Here is a 14,914-nt window from a genome sequence, read left to right as displayed (position 1 = left end):
CAGTTTCCACTAAATGGTTTAATACATGCTTTTGCTGAATGTACTCTGTGTTCCTTGTGTTTCATTTCTCAGCGGTATTGCCTGAGTATGATTACAGATGCTCCTCGACTGACAGGGGTTCACATTCTGATAAACTCATTCTCGATTGAAAGTTTAAGCCAAAAATAAGGTGGGTCGCCTGACCAACAGAGCGTTTGAGCTCAGCCAAGCCGACCTTAACCGTGCTCGGCACACTCACGTGGGCTCGCAGTGGGGCAGAGCTGTCTGACAGCAGAGACAGACACCGTAGGGTGTTGGCTGTTGACCCCTGAGGTCACATGGCTGGTGGGGAGCTGGCGCTCACCGGCTCTATGAGAGGATCGCAGCACGTATCCTAGCTCAGGAAAAGACCAGAACTCCAAGTCCAAACTACAGTTACTGCTGAACTTGTATTGCTTTCGCATCATCGTAAAGTCGAAATATTCTAAGTTAAAGAACCATCATAAGTTGGGGGCAGTCTGTACTTGGAGACTGAGAGCAGGTAGACTTTCTAGGTTAAAGACAGGCTTCTGGACCCATCGCATGATGTGTAGCACTCAGCTGTAACACTCATGGCTGATGAAGAACGACCGTCCAATGTCCTGAACTGTCCTTGTGCCTTGGCCCCAGCCCCTAGCCAAGACGGCCCTGAGCTCTCCAGTCGGTGCAGCCCTGCGCCACCCGGGCTGCCCCCCTACGTCGCTGGAATCAGATACAAAGCGTTCTGCCTTTGAGCTTTGCGTCAACAGACACCCACCCTCCGTCCCTGTCGTTTGCGCATCTTAAATGCCTGGTCTGTGGATAGCAGCCCAACCAGCTCTTGAGTTGCTACTGAGCCACTTTTACCGTTACGTCATCATTGGGACTCTGGTACTTCTCTGTGCTGAGTCAGTGGCTAAAGATACTCCTCAGTCTTCATGGGAAGTGTGAGCCTGCCCCACTGGACCCAGCTGCCCTCCACCCACTTCCAGGTGAAAGTACATGGACAAGTCAGCCCCGGCGTCTTCATTCTGGATTAGCTGGAGCATACAGGCCCACATCTAGATGCAGGGGGGGCTGGAGGTTGTGTCTCCACTCTCAGGTGTGGTCACAGGGTGGGGCCTGGTGAGTCCTTCAGGAGTCTCCAGTCTACTTAGGAAGCTTACATTAGCCTTGGACTCTTGAGAAGTTGGGTTATGAGATCTCTGCATGGAAAGGTAGGGATGGTGAGTGAAATGCTTTGTTACAGCATCCACTCTTCAGGAAAAATCATTGCTGGGTTAAAAACACGAAAAATCGGATGGGGAGACACCGGCCAAGTCCCCATCAACTGGTTCTCAGAGTCCTTCCAGGCTGGTCTTCATCACAGGGTTCCATCGTGTTCATGCATCCGCCCACACGGCTGCCACCTCCCGAGTGGCCTCACAGCTCCAGCTCCTGTTCCATCCCCTTTGGAAGGCGCTGTAGTTTTCAGTCCAAGTCCGTGCTGCTTTGGCATGAAATGTGTGAACTGTGTGCAGGGTCAAATCATGGAAAGAAAAATGCTGGTTCAAAGTGTCCGTGGTGCTTATTTAAAATGTTGGTAGAATGCCAAATTACTCCCTCGCTGGAAGGGGTCTGTGACACTTTGCAAGGTGGTTGGAGGTAAGTGGCCCCAAACTGAAACCTCATCTGGAAGTCAGTTCTCGAGTAAATGGAAGCGCAGGCCCTGCGTGTGTGTGTGTGTGTGTGTGTGTGTGTGTGTGTGTGTGTGTGTGTGTGTGGCATGGAGGGGGACAGTGCAGGCTGATGCCAGCCTAGGGCATCATCAAGAGCACCAGGACCACGGTGGCTGAGAGGAGCGGCCCCATCACACATGAGAGAGCCAAGAAGAGCAGGTACCACCACCTAAGGAGACTAGAGTATCAGCAACTCCACTCCATCTTGTCAGCACTTTGGCACGGTGGTAGCTATCACAGTTTCTGAGGAATGGGATCAGGAGAGAGGTGGGGCAAGCCCTGGACCTACTACTGGGGGTGCTTCTGAGGCTTCCTAATCTCTCCACTCGCCTTTTAGGCCCCCTCTCCACAGCGCCCCCGCTGGTCCAGCTGCTCCGTGCAGTGCTGTTGTACAGGTCCCAGACCCTGGGGACAGTGCCCAGGCAGTGGCTGATTAGTTCCCATTCTCTGTGCTCTACTGGGAGGCACGACAGATAGCCTGTGAGTCCCCAGAGTTCCAGACAGATTGGCTGTGGCCTGATACTTAGCAGAAACCTGTGTACCTCGGTGTGTTGCCACTACCAAGCTTTCTTTGACCACATGTCCACTTCGAGGAGCTGATGGACCAAGAAGCAGTCACCTCTTTGGAGAATGGAGACCTTACTCTGTTCCCTGGTACAGGTGTCCAGCCACACCTGACAGGACAGGAGGGACCAATTTCCAGGTAAGTTGCTAGGAGGGGGTTAGCGGGCAGTTATGCTGCCACTGTTGTTCCCGGTCCCATGCATTCTGTTGGGGACACAGCCCCCAAAATGGCCTTTGGGGATGAAAGGATCCATACATGTTGAAGGGTAGAAGTGGCTTGTGAGCCACCTGGACTTGTTGCCCTTGGCTGTTGACCTGGACAGACTGCAACATTCTGGTAACTCAGCCCAGAGACATTTCCCAGTGGGTGGCAGCTTTCCTCCTGGAGGTCTTATACCCTGGGCTCTCCCCCAAGTCCTGTGCCTCCAGCTGGCAGGTGAGGAGGGCGGCAGGGCAGCCCTGGTGGGGACGTGACACTGTCACCTCCACTCGATTCCATTGGCAGGAGTGCACTCCTGGATGGGCGGCCACCTGCCTCACTAGAGCCACATTGGGAGCATGTCCAGGTTGTCGGGGGACTGCATCCACTTGAGATGATTCCATTCTACCAGCACCTCCACTTCCTCCGGAAAATGATTACGGAGACCCCAGTGTGCCCCATCCCCACCCCTTGCACAGAGAGGCTTAGCTCGACAGTTCAGCAGAGACGTGATGTTATGGGTTTTCTCTCCAGAGCCTAAGAACATCATTAGTCTGCAGTTGTGGACCAGACGTCTCATTGTTCTAAAGCCTGAATACTAAGAACAAGGCCCATCTGCAGATAAATCACAAAACACAGTCCCATAGGATTCTTGAGTAATTCCACAAATTGTAGTTCTCTAAGCTTAGGGGTAGTGGTACTGGGTCCACAAACTGAGTTTTCTTTGACAGTGGGAGTTGCCATGGGGCTTTTGTGGTTTGGAGTGAGGTTGGGGTGCTGGCCTAGCCAGACGCAGCACATTTACTGACATTTCCAAGAGAACGCTGTCTACCAGCCGGCTCTGGATGAGGATCGGTGGTGAGCCCTGACCCTCTCCGAGGCTCCCCACCAGCTGCCTGACCTTTCTTGACCCTAATTCTCTGGCACTGCCCCTTCTTGGGACTTGACCTCGTGTTTTATGTTTTTAATGCGTTCGTTTCTCTCATCTACTTTGCAGGTGAACACATCTGGCCCAGTTAAGTTGATGAGTATTTCAGACTGAGTGAAGTGTCGCATTTGGTCTTGCTTCATGATTTTCAACTGTGTCCTAATGAACAGTGTTGCCATTTTTGTTTATTCAGCATTTTTACAAAATCACGGAAGGCCACCTCCAGTTACTCAGTCTCAAAGACTCATGTTGAGAGGGCAACAGCGGGGACGGTGCCTCCCCCACCCCCGTGTCAGCTCAAGTGCCGGGGGCTCCACCGAGGAACAACACTGGACTGGTTTCTCTGATTGGAACCTAATCTCAAGAGTCGTTAATTTGGCATTAAAAGTAGTTAATTTGGTCAATATAAACAGTAGTTAACCCAGTAGAAAGAATTATTAACTAAGCATAATGAATAGTTAACTTGGTATAAAAAGTATTTAACCAGGGCCCTGGCCAATGTGGCTCAGTTGGTTGGAGCGTCATCGCATGAGTGAAAGGTTGTGGATCTGACTCCTAGTTGGGGCACATGCCTGGGTTTGAGGTTCAATCCCTGGTCGAGGTGGGGGCACAGGCCCTCCCGTTCTGGATCCATATGATCCTCGGTGTAGGTACGTGTGGGAGACAACCAGTCAATACTTCTCTCATGCATCGATGTTTCTCTGTCTCTTTTCCTCTCTCTAAAACCAATGAAAAACAAAGAAACAAACAAAAACAATGTCTTTAGGTGAGGATAAAAAGCTTAAGTTAACCAGGCATAAAGGATTAGTTGATCACGTATAAAGAATAGTTAACCAGACTTCTGGTCAAGATAGAGGCATAGGTAGACATGCTTTGCCTTCTCATGCAACCATAAAAAGATTACAACCAGATCTCAAAACTAATAACACCCAGAACCATCAGACAATTGAGCTCTATGGACGTCCCAACAACCAAGGATTTAAAGAAGACATTCATCCAGACGGATAGGAGGGGTGGAGTCGCAGAAATGGGCAGCGAGGTGGTGTGGTGTGGAAAGGTGACAGTGGAACAGATGGGAGGGATAATTTAGGAGTGAGTAATCTCAGCCCCAGGCCAGGCCACACAGCCCAGGGTTCCAGCACCAGGAAGATAGAACCCTGGTACCTCTGACTATAAAAACTAATGGGGTTTGGGGCAGCGGAAGAAACTGCTGGATTTTCACCACTTAAAGGGCCAGCATAGTCTTAGAATGTATGCAAATCCACCCACTCTGGGATTCACCACAGGGGCAGCAGCTGGAAGGGTGACAGTTGCTCACGGGAAGGGAGTGAAGTGACAGGAAACAGGTCAAGTGCCAGGCAAACCGCCAGAAGCCAGGTGGTGGTATTGTCCCCTCTTCAAGCCCTCACCACACACAGCAATGCAGCTTGCCCCACCCTGGCAATTACCTAAGGCTCTGCCCCATACAGAAGGGAAAGAACCTGGGATTCAAACCAATCAGTTGGAACAGAAGGAAGAGATAAACATTCAACCAGAACAAAAACAAGAAACAATTCAAAACAAACAAGGATAAGCTTAGGGACCTCTGGGACATTCCAAACATGCCAACATCTGAATCAGGGGTGCCAGAAGAAGAGAAAGAGCAAGAAAAAGAAAACTTACGTGAAAAAATAATGAAAGAAAATTTCCCTAATTTGGCGAAGGAAATAGACATACAAGTCCAGGAAGCACAGAGAATCCTAAATAAGTTGGACCCAAGATACATCATAATTCTAATGCCAAAGGTTAAAGATAAAGAGAGAATCTTGAAAGCAGCAAGAAAAAAGCAGAGAGTTACCTACAAAGAAGTTCCCATAAAACTATCAACTGATTTCTCAAAAGAAACTGCAGGCAAGAAGGGACTGGCAAGAAGTATTCAAAGTGATGAAAAGCAAGGACCTGCAACCTAGATTACTCTGTCCAGCAAAGCTATCATTTAGAATGGAAGGGCAGGTAAAGTGCTTCCCAGACAAGGTAAAGTTAAAGGAGTTCATCCACACAATTATTACAGGAAATGTTAAAAGCACTTATTTAAGAAAAAGATCAAAACCATAAATATTAAGTGAGCAGAGGGGTTAAAGGGGGAAAATTTGGGGACAACTGTAATAGCATAATCAATAAAGTATATTTAAAAACATTAGTTAACCAGTCATAAAGAATAGTTAACTTGCTTGCCACAGAGGCACCAGCTGGCACCCAGGAGGAAGCTGGATGATTCACACCCAAAATCTGAGTTGTGGGCTCGGCCCTAAACATGAGGCACCACTGTCCTGAGCTTGCTTGGAAGCCTTACCCCAACAGGATGAGTTCTGAACAGAAACCACAGGATGGGAGCATGCAGTTGGATGGCTTGCTCAGGAGACCTGGGCCCATTTCCCAAGAAGGTTGCCAGGGCGTGCTCCTCCCCAAGTGGACACTGACTGAGGGAGGAGGAAAGGGAAGGAGAGGGAGGGTCATCCCTCAAGAAGCCTGCCTGCTCAACCACAGAGCAGGGACAGGCAACTGAATTCCAGGGGTCCGGACACCAAAATCAGGAGAGGCCATTCCAGGGGACATGAGGGGCTCAGGCTGTGGTTTGAAAGCATATGGTAGTGGGTTCCAGGATCAGGCCTGGCAGGTCGAGGAATTTGGGGGGCTGCAGGCGGCCCTCACCCTCACTCTCCTCTGCTCCCTGGCCAGAGTTTCAAGGCTCTCAGGTGACCCTGACTCCACACTCCTCCTCCGCCAGACCTCTCCCTGACCCCAGAGTCTAACAGGACTCCCACCATGACAAGCCCAATCCAGACCCTGTCACCTGAACTCTACAGTCTGCAGAGCACTGCAGTGTCCCCCCGCTGCCCTACCCAGGTCCACCCCGCTATCCCTCTGCTCCTCTGTTACATGGCTGGCCCCAGTGTTCTCCCTGTAGCCTCTTCTTCCTGGCCTAAGGGACCCCTTTAAACTGCAAGTATAATTGTGGGGACCCACTCAACAGCCTCCCACACCTACAGTTCCCACTGCACTTAGAAAAAGGCCCAAGCTCTACGATGGCCAAGAAGGTCCCTTGTTCTGCTCCATCTGCATCTCCTCCTTCTTCTGCACACAGGCTCCTTCATGCCTGGAACACCCAAGGCCCTCACCTGGAGCACCTTCCCAGGCTTTCAGGCAGCTCCTGACTCCATTCCCTCCATTTCAGGTGTGTTAACTTTCCCTGGCAACCTACCTGAAGAGCCCCCTTTGCTATGATCTGTCCCCTAACTCTGATCTACTGTTTTGTTCTTTTGGCCACCAAATGTAGCAAGGTTTAAGCACACAAGTAGAACCAGTAGGCAATCTGTCCAACCATTCACCCACCCATCCATCCACCCACTACCTCCCACCCATTTGTCCACCCATCTTATCTATTCCTGCACCTGTCCATCCATCCATCTTCTATGGATCTATTACAGGGATTTGGTTTCCATAGTCCCTGTAAGGCTCTCCCCCCATCTGATGCTGGGACTTAAAAGTCCACAGGGTGAGCCAACAGGAAGGGAGGATCATGAGCAGCAGAACAATTCAAGAGAGAGCTGAGCCCCAGGATGGCATCAGCACCTGCTATGAGCTCAGCAAGCATTTGTGAAATGGGTTAATAGATAGGTGGATGGATAGGTGGATGATAATGGTTGGGTAAATGGGTGAATGGTTGGGTGAATGGGTAGGTGTATAGATGGGTGCATGGATGGGTGAATGGCTGTGTGGATGGGTGGATGGTGGGTGGATAGATGGGTAGATGGATAAATGGTTGGATGAATGGATGAATGAGTGAGTGGGTAGTTGGATGAGTAGTTGGATTGGTTGGGTGGATGGATGGGTGAATGGGGAGATGGATGTTCAGAAGACATTATTATTGTTTTATGAAGTCAGCATTTCTTTGAACTTACCTACAAATGTGTACTTTATTGTATTTCCATGCTTCATTCCCTCTTGCAGTTTTCTTTTTTTCTGTTTTCTTTTTCTTTTCTTTCTTTTTTTTTTTTTTTTTTTTTTTAGCAGTACAAGCTTTAATTCAATGGCTAGAGAATGGAGAAGTGGGAGTTAAAATCACAGATCAATTTTTTGTTCTAGAGAGGCCTGGTGGAGATTATGGGGGTGACATAATGAGGGGAGGCATATGCATTAGTTTTCCAGGAATGGGTGGGTCTCTTCCCACAACTGCGGCACTGTCCCTTGTCTTCCTTTATGGTCTGAGTAGGATCTGTCACTGCGCCAGTGGGTGTGTCAGTTTGCATGCTGATGAATCATGACCAGGGAATAATGAGGTTCAGGGTCCCCTGAAGGTCAGACTCAGCACTATCTTGGTTCAGTCTGGCTTTGGTCAGTTTGTTGTTATTCTAGTCCTCTTCCTTCTTTTGTGTTATTCCAGTAAAAATCAACCAACACAGACGAAACATGGCGGTAAGAATCCAAGTCGGGAGGGTCGGGTATTACTTGGTTGGCTGACAGTCTGGTGAGTAGCAGAATAAGAACAGGTATCAAGCTGATTAAATTACAATATATAACTTAATTATATCTTGGCCTTTATCTGGTTGTCAATTGTAATGTTCTTATTTCCCTTGATTTCGGATCATTTGTTTTTGATTTTCTTTGTCAACTTCTATTCGATTCTGGATATTGTTCATGACACTATTTTAAGTAATTTGAGAACCTGGATGATGCTGTTTTCCTCTTGAGATTTCCTTTTGCTTCAGGCTGGTAATAATAGGAAGGAGAGCAAATGAGCTTACCCCAGTTTGGGAGTGAGCTGTCTGGATGCCGGGGTTTCAGTCTTTGCGAGGACTGATCTATTTGCCCCTCAGCCTTACTCCTTCTTTGTAGGCCTCAGCGCTTTAGCTCAAGGGCCAGGTTATTTCTGCACCACCACCCCATCAGTTTATTTTGCTGTTGGCCATGCCCAGTCATTGTCTCCCCCATTCTATGAGACTCAAAAGCTGTGTTCAGTGTCTTAACTTCCTGCCCATGTCATATATTTGAGGACTGCATTATGTGTGTCTCTCCTCCTCCCCCTCCCTCCCTCCTTTCTTCCTCTTTCCCTCTCCCTCTCTCCATGCACACGGAGGGAAGGACGCAGGGATGCAGAGACTATCTACAAGCCAAGGAGAGAAGCCTCACCTGAAACCAACCCTGCTGGTACGTTGATCCCTGACTTCCAGCCTCCAGAATTGAGAGAAAAACAGTGGCTGTTGTTTAAGCCACTCAGTCTGTGGTATTTTTTCATGGCAACATGAGCTGACTGACACATCATACTAACCACCAATTGTCTCCAAGGAAAAATCACTTCCCTCGTTTCTGGGATCTTCGCCCCTCAAAGTTTTGTCTGTTTTGGTAGCTAGCTAATGTTTTCAAACAGATTTTTTAAATATTCCATACAAGTTTTCTGGTTTATTCAAAACTAAAATAGTTTTATAATTTGCTTTGAAAAACTTATTAACATCGTAAGAGCATCTTTCCTTGTTATCCACTACTCTTTTTAAAAATCTTCACTCAAGGATATGCTTATTGATTTTAGAGAGAGAGGGAGGGAGACACAGACAGAGACAGATAGACAGAGAGAGAAACATCCATGTGAGAGAAAAATATCAAGTGGCCTCCCACACATGCTCAACTGGAGATTGAGCCTGCAACCTAGGTATATGCCCTGACCAGGAATCGAACCACAACACTTTGGCATATGGGACAATGTTTCAACCAACTGAGCCATCTGACCAGGGCCATTTTTTTTTTTTACACATTTACTAGTGATATAATCTTTCATTATATGAGTGGACTATAGTTTAATTTTTTATTGTTAACACATTTTTGAAGAAGATTGTGTTTATTTTTAGAGAGAGAGGAAGGGAGGGACAAAGAGAGGAAGTGAAACATGAATGTGTGATTGTCTCTTGCATGCCCCCAACTGGGGACCTGGCCTGCAACCCAGGCATGTGCCCTGACTGGGAATTGAACCAGCAACCCTCTGGTTCACAAGCCAGCACTCAATCCACTGGGCCACACCAGCCAGGGCCATAACACATTTAGATACTGTGTTTCATCAATTCTAAGGTATGTATTTTTCACAGTTCAAGTCTGAAACTGGGATGTGTCTTCCATCCATAACCCATCGTAGTTTAAGGTGTATATGACATTTATGTTATATTTTATAATTGAGGCTATCTTAGAGTTGTTGATGGACCTGAACACTACTACCCAAAGACACACCAAAGCCAACAATCTGGGGTTTGATTCCCACTGCCCATCTTTGTCTTGGAAGGGTCTGTTTCCTGAAGCTCCCCTCTTTTGGAAGCATAGCTTGAGCTGGCCATTCTACTTAGAGATCTTCTGGCAGAGGAGGGTCACTGTCCAGATTCCAGGATGAAAAGGACCAAACCCTGGAACCTGGCTGAGATGGGAAGAGGTTCTGACTAGTCCTTTCATGAAGAGACTTCAACAACCTGTGAAATGATGGCCCAATATTGGGGAGCCCCCTTCCTGTCCTAAATGTACCTCCAGTCAAGAAAGTGAATTTTTAAAGTATATTTTATTTATTATGCTATTATAGTTGTCCTGCCCCTGGCTGGTTTGGCTCAGCGGATTGAGCGTCGGCCTGCGAGCTAAGTGTCGCTGGTTCGATCTTCCAGTCAGGGCACATCAGAGAAGGAAAACTCTGACTCCAAAAAACCTCCGCTGCCTTGCGGCATACCTCTTCAGGGGAAAGGCTAAGGGAGTAAACCCCGACAGAAAATCCGGAGCCGGAGTCCCTAAGGCGGTTTGACGTTGTAGTCAACACCGGCAACTCCTGCGGCGCACCTGAAGCCAAGCTGTATTGACTCGTCTTTCCCTTGGACCCTTCAGCTGCGAAGAGAGGGGGGGTCTGCTGCATGGGCAACAGCAGACCCTCCATATCACCCTGCCCAGGCTCTGTAGCTTCAGCTTCACTGGAGAGGACACTCCAGCGTCATCGCAAGATGTCGATTCAACACGGGAGGAGACAGATACCGTGTCACTCCCGAGTCGGACTGCACAGCCATTCTCGGCAGTGCAGATAGACTCTTAAGAAGCTACACCATTGTCTCTCGAGACGGACGGCTGCCGACGACTATAGTTGTCCTAATTTTTTTTCTTCGTCACCCTCTGCTTGGTACCTCCCTTCCCTCCAGCAATCCCCTCCTTCCTTAGTTCATGTCCATGGGTCATACATATAAGTTCTTTGGCTCCTCTATTTATTTTACTATTTTTAGCATCCCCCTCTCTATTTTGTACCTACCAGTTATGCTTCTTGATCCCTGCACCCTTTTCCCAATTCTCCCCCATCTCCCTCCCCCTGACAACCCTCCATATGATCTCTATATCTATGGTTTTGTTCCTGTTCTAGTTGTTTGCTTAGTTTGTTTTTGTTTTTTTTAAGATTCATTTGTTGACAGTTGTGAGTTTGTTGTCATTTTACTGTGCATAGTTTTGATCTTCTTTTTCTTAAATGTATCCCTTTAACATTTCATATAATAATGCCTTGGTGATGATGAACTCCTTTAGCTTTAACTTGTCTGAGAAGCACTTTATCTGCCTTTCCATTCTAAATGATAGCTTTGCTGGATAGAGTAAACTTGGTTGTAGGTCCTTGCTTTTCATCACATTGAATACTTCTTGCCAGCCTCTTCTTGCCTGCAAAGATTCTTTTGGGAAATCAGCTGATAGTCTTACAGGCACCCCTTTGTAGGTACCTCTCTGCTCTCTTGCTGCTTTTAAGATTCTCTCTTTATCTTGAATCTTTGGTATTTTAATAATGATGTGTCTTGTTGTGGTCCTCTTTGGGTCTAGCTTGTTTGGGACTCTGTGCTTCCTGGACCTGTATGTCTATTTCCTTCATCAAATTTGGGAAGATTTCCTTCATCATTTTTTCACATAAGCTTTCAATTTCTTGCTCTTCCTCTTCTCCTTCTGGCACCCCTATGATTCGGATGTTGGTATGTTTAAAGTTTTCCCAGAGGTTCCTAAACCTCTCCTCATTTTTTTTCAATTCCTGTTTCCTTATTCTGTATGGGTTGACTGTTTTCTTTTTTCCTTATGTTCCAAATCATTGATTTGAACCTCGGTTTCCTTTCCTTCACCATTGGTTTTTTGTGGGTTTTTTTTTTTTGCTTGTTTGTTTGTTTGTTTGCTTGTTTCATTTAGCAGAGCTTTCACTTCTTCTCTTTTGTGTTTGCCATACTTAAGCATATCTGTCAAGCCTGTGAGCATCTTTATCACCAGTGTTTTGAACTCTGCGTCTGTTAGGTTGGCTGTCTCCTCATCGCTTAGTTCTCCCACTGGAAGCTTGATCCGTTCCCTCTTTTGGGCTATACTTTTCTGTCTTCTCATCTTGACAGGCTTCTGTTTTTGTTTGCCTCTGTGTCTTAGGAAGAGCTGTTGCACCTGTTATGTTGTAAGGGGCAAAGCCTTAGGTAATTGTCAGTACGGGCAACCAGTTCCACCATGTTGTGGCGCTGGTGGAGGGGTCTGAGAGGGAACAATGCCACTTGCTCAGCACTTCCCCCTTTTCCAGGCACTTCTCCCACTTCCATACGGGACTGGCACCTCTCTAGCTGTTGCGCTGGCCATCATTCCCAGAGTGGGTGGGTCTGTGGACGTTTTAGGACTTTTGGGGCCTTTTAGACAAGCAGACTCTGCTGAGAGACTGGCAGTTTCTTCCTCCGCCCCGACCCCCACTGGTTTGCATAGTCAGAAGCAATGAGGTTTTATTTTCCTGGCACTGGAACTGTGAGCTGTGCTCCCCAGGTGTCCCTCCCTACTTTTTAAAATGTGTGACTGCACTTTCTGCCAGCCTACTGCAGCTGCCACTGTTGCTGCCGCCACCACACCATGTCCCCTCCACCCCGGCTCCACCCCTCCTACTTGTCTGGATGAGTATTCCTTCTGTATATCTTTGTTGGACTTCCATGCAGCTCAATTTTTCTGGAACTTCTGGTTGTCCCTAGTTTTGAGGTAGTTATATTCCTTCTTAGTTGTGGAGGGAGGTGCAGCATGTCTCTCTAGGCCTCCATCTTGGCCAGAAGTCCATCCAGGATTTTCAACCTTTAGTATTTTAATTATGATGTGTCTTGGCGTGGTCCTCTTTGGGCCTAGTTTGTTTGGAACTCTGTGCTTCCTGGACTTGTATTTCTATTTCCTTTGCCAAATTAGGGAAACTTTTCTCCATTATTTTTTCAAGTAAGTTTTCAATTTCTTGCTCTTCCTCTTCTCCGTCTGGCATCCCTATCATTCAGATTTTGGCATGTTTAAAGTTGTCCCAGAGGTTCCTAAGCCTCTCCTCATTTTTTAAAATTCTTGTTTCTTCATTCTGTACTGGTTGCCTGTTTATTTCTTCCTTATGTTCCAAATTGTTGATTTGAACCTGGCTTCCTTCCCTTCACCATTGGTTTCATGCATATTTTTCTCCATTTCATTTAACATATCCTTCACTTCTTCCCTTATGCGTTCGCTGTACTCAATCACTTCTGTGAGCACTGTTATCACCAGTGTTTTGAACTTGGCATCTATTAGATTGGCTTTCTCCTCCTCATATAGTTCTCCCTTTGGAATCTTGATATGCTCCCTCTTTTGGGCCATACTTCTCTGTCGCTTCAACTTGACAGGCTACTGTGTTTGCCTCTGTGTCTTAGGTAGAGCTGTCACACCTGTTATGTTGTAAGGGGTGGGACCTTAGGCATTTGTCAGTGCTGGACAACCTGGAGAGGGGTCAGAAAGGGAACAATTCCCCTTTCTTGGCATTAGCTCCTTTTTTAGTTACTTCATCTACTTCCCGTATGCAACTGGTGCCCCTCCAGCTGTTGTTCTGGTGATGGTTCCCAGAGTGGGTGTGTTTGTGGATGTTCTAGGACCGTGGGGGCCCTCTAAACAGACTCTTCTGAGAGACCGGCAATTTCTTTCACTGCCCTAACCCCCACTTGGTTTCACAGCCAGAAGCAGTGAGCCTTTATTTTCCTGGTGCTGGAACTGTGAGCTGCACGGCCTGGTCTGGAACTGGGATTACTCCCCAAGTGTCCCTCTGGCTTTTATAACATGTTACTGTGCTTTTGATTGCTGGCCACAGCCACTGCCTTGCCACTGCCACCACTGCCACACAGCATCCTCTTTGCCATGGCTGCCTGTCCCCCTCCTGCCCACACCACCAGCTCTCCTTCTCCACCCCTCCTACCCATCTGGAGTATTACTTCTTTATATCTGTGTTTGTTGGACTTCCATGCAGTTCAATTTTCTGGTAGTTCTGGTTTTTTGTTTTGTGGTAGATGTAATCCTTTTTATGGTTGTGGAAGTATGTCTACCTACCCCTCCATCTTAAGAAAGTGAATTTTTAAGAGTCAAAGACAGTTTGTGAAATTAGAGTCCAAAAAAACTTGGTTTGTGGCTCTAATGTTAACAGGAAATAAGTGGGAGCCAGGTGGTTGGGTCTTAGACAGGATGGAAATGGTTGCATCACTTAGGTTCAAATCCAGACTTTGCTATTTCTTAGCTGCACGATCCTATGCAGTCCACCCTCCCCCTAACCCGCAGTTTCCTAATTGGCAAAATAGGGATCACGTTTTGGGAGGCTTGAGTGGGATGATTCGAGCATGGTACTATGCTTGGCACACTTTGAATGATAAGATAAATGCTGGTCATCACTGGTCTGTTTCATCTGAGGGCATTAGGATTACAGACAGGGAGGGCAGGAAGAGCCAGGGCTTTCTAAGAGTGTGCACCTTGAAGTACTTAAAGGAAGGACTGAGTGTGGCCCCCATTCTCCAGCACATTTTCAGTGTCCTCCTGAGCACGTTAGCCCATCTTGGTGGAGCCTAACCCTGGGTTTGCCCTGAGAGGCAGTAGGGCTCATTGGTCAGTCTCAGTAGGGCTCATTGGTCAATCTCATTGACCAACTGCTTGCTTTCAAATGCCAGTCGTACCACTTACAAACTCCGGGACCTCTAAGCACCTCAATTTCCTCACCTGTGAAATGGGTTGATGTGAGGATTAGGTTCAGAGTGCTAGCATCTGGTGCAGGGTATGCACTCCAGAAATGTCAGCAAAATTGTCACAAGAAAGTCTCCTGCATCCATCTCACTATCTCCCCCAGATGCTCAGCTTCCACTTGCCAGGTTCAGAAGCCTCAAATGGGGACCAGACAAAAGGATAAGAGGAAGCCGCAGAACAAAGTCTGGCTAATATAGTCCTGATCCCTGTTTATGCCTCTGTTCACCTACAGTTCAGGGTGAAGGTCTGACCTGAGTTTTTGTGGGCTTCAAAATGAGCAAGTGCCATGTGTCCTTGGTGAATGGAGCTGACGTGGGGGGTCAGCTTTGGCCTGTCTTCTTGATTCACCTCCCAGTTCTTCATGACCTGACATTTGGCACCCAGGTGAAGGCGCCTTTTCCAGTAGGCACCCTCACGTATTTAGGTGCTCTGTGGCCACTGGAGGTGGGCTTCACCAGACTGGCCTTA

Source organism: Furipterus horrens, unplaced genomic scaffold (genome assembly GCF_987537825.1).
Source record: "Furipterus horrens unplaced genomic scaffold, mFurHor1.1.pri manual_scaffold_1, whole genome shotgun sequence".
Classification (NCBI taxonomy): domain Eukaryota; kingdom Metazoa; phylum Chordata; class Mammalia; order Chiroptera; family Furipteridae; genus Furipterus; species Furipterus horrens.
The sequence above is the reverse complement of the archived record's forward strand: the minus strand, read 5'-3'. Positions refer to the sequence as shown.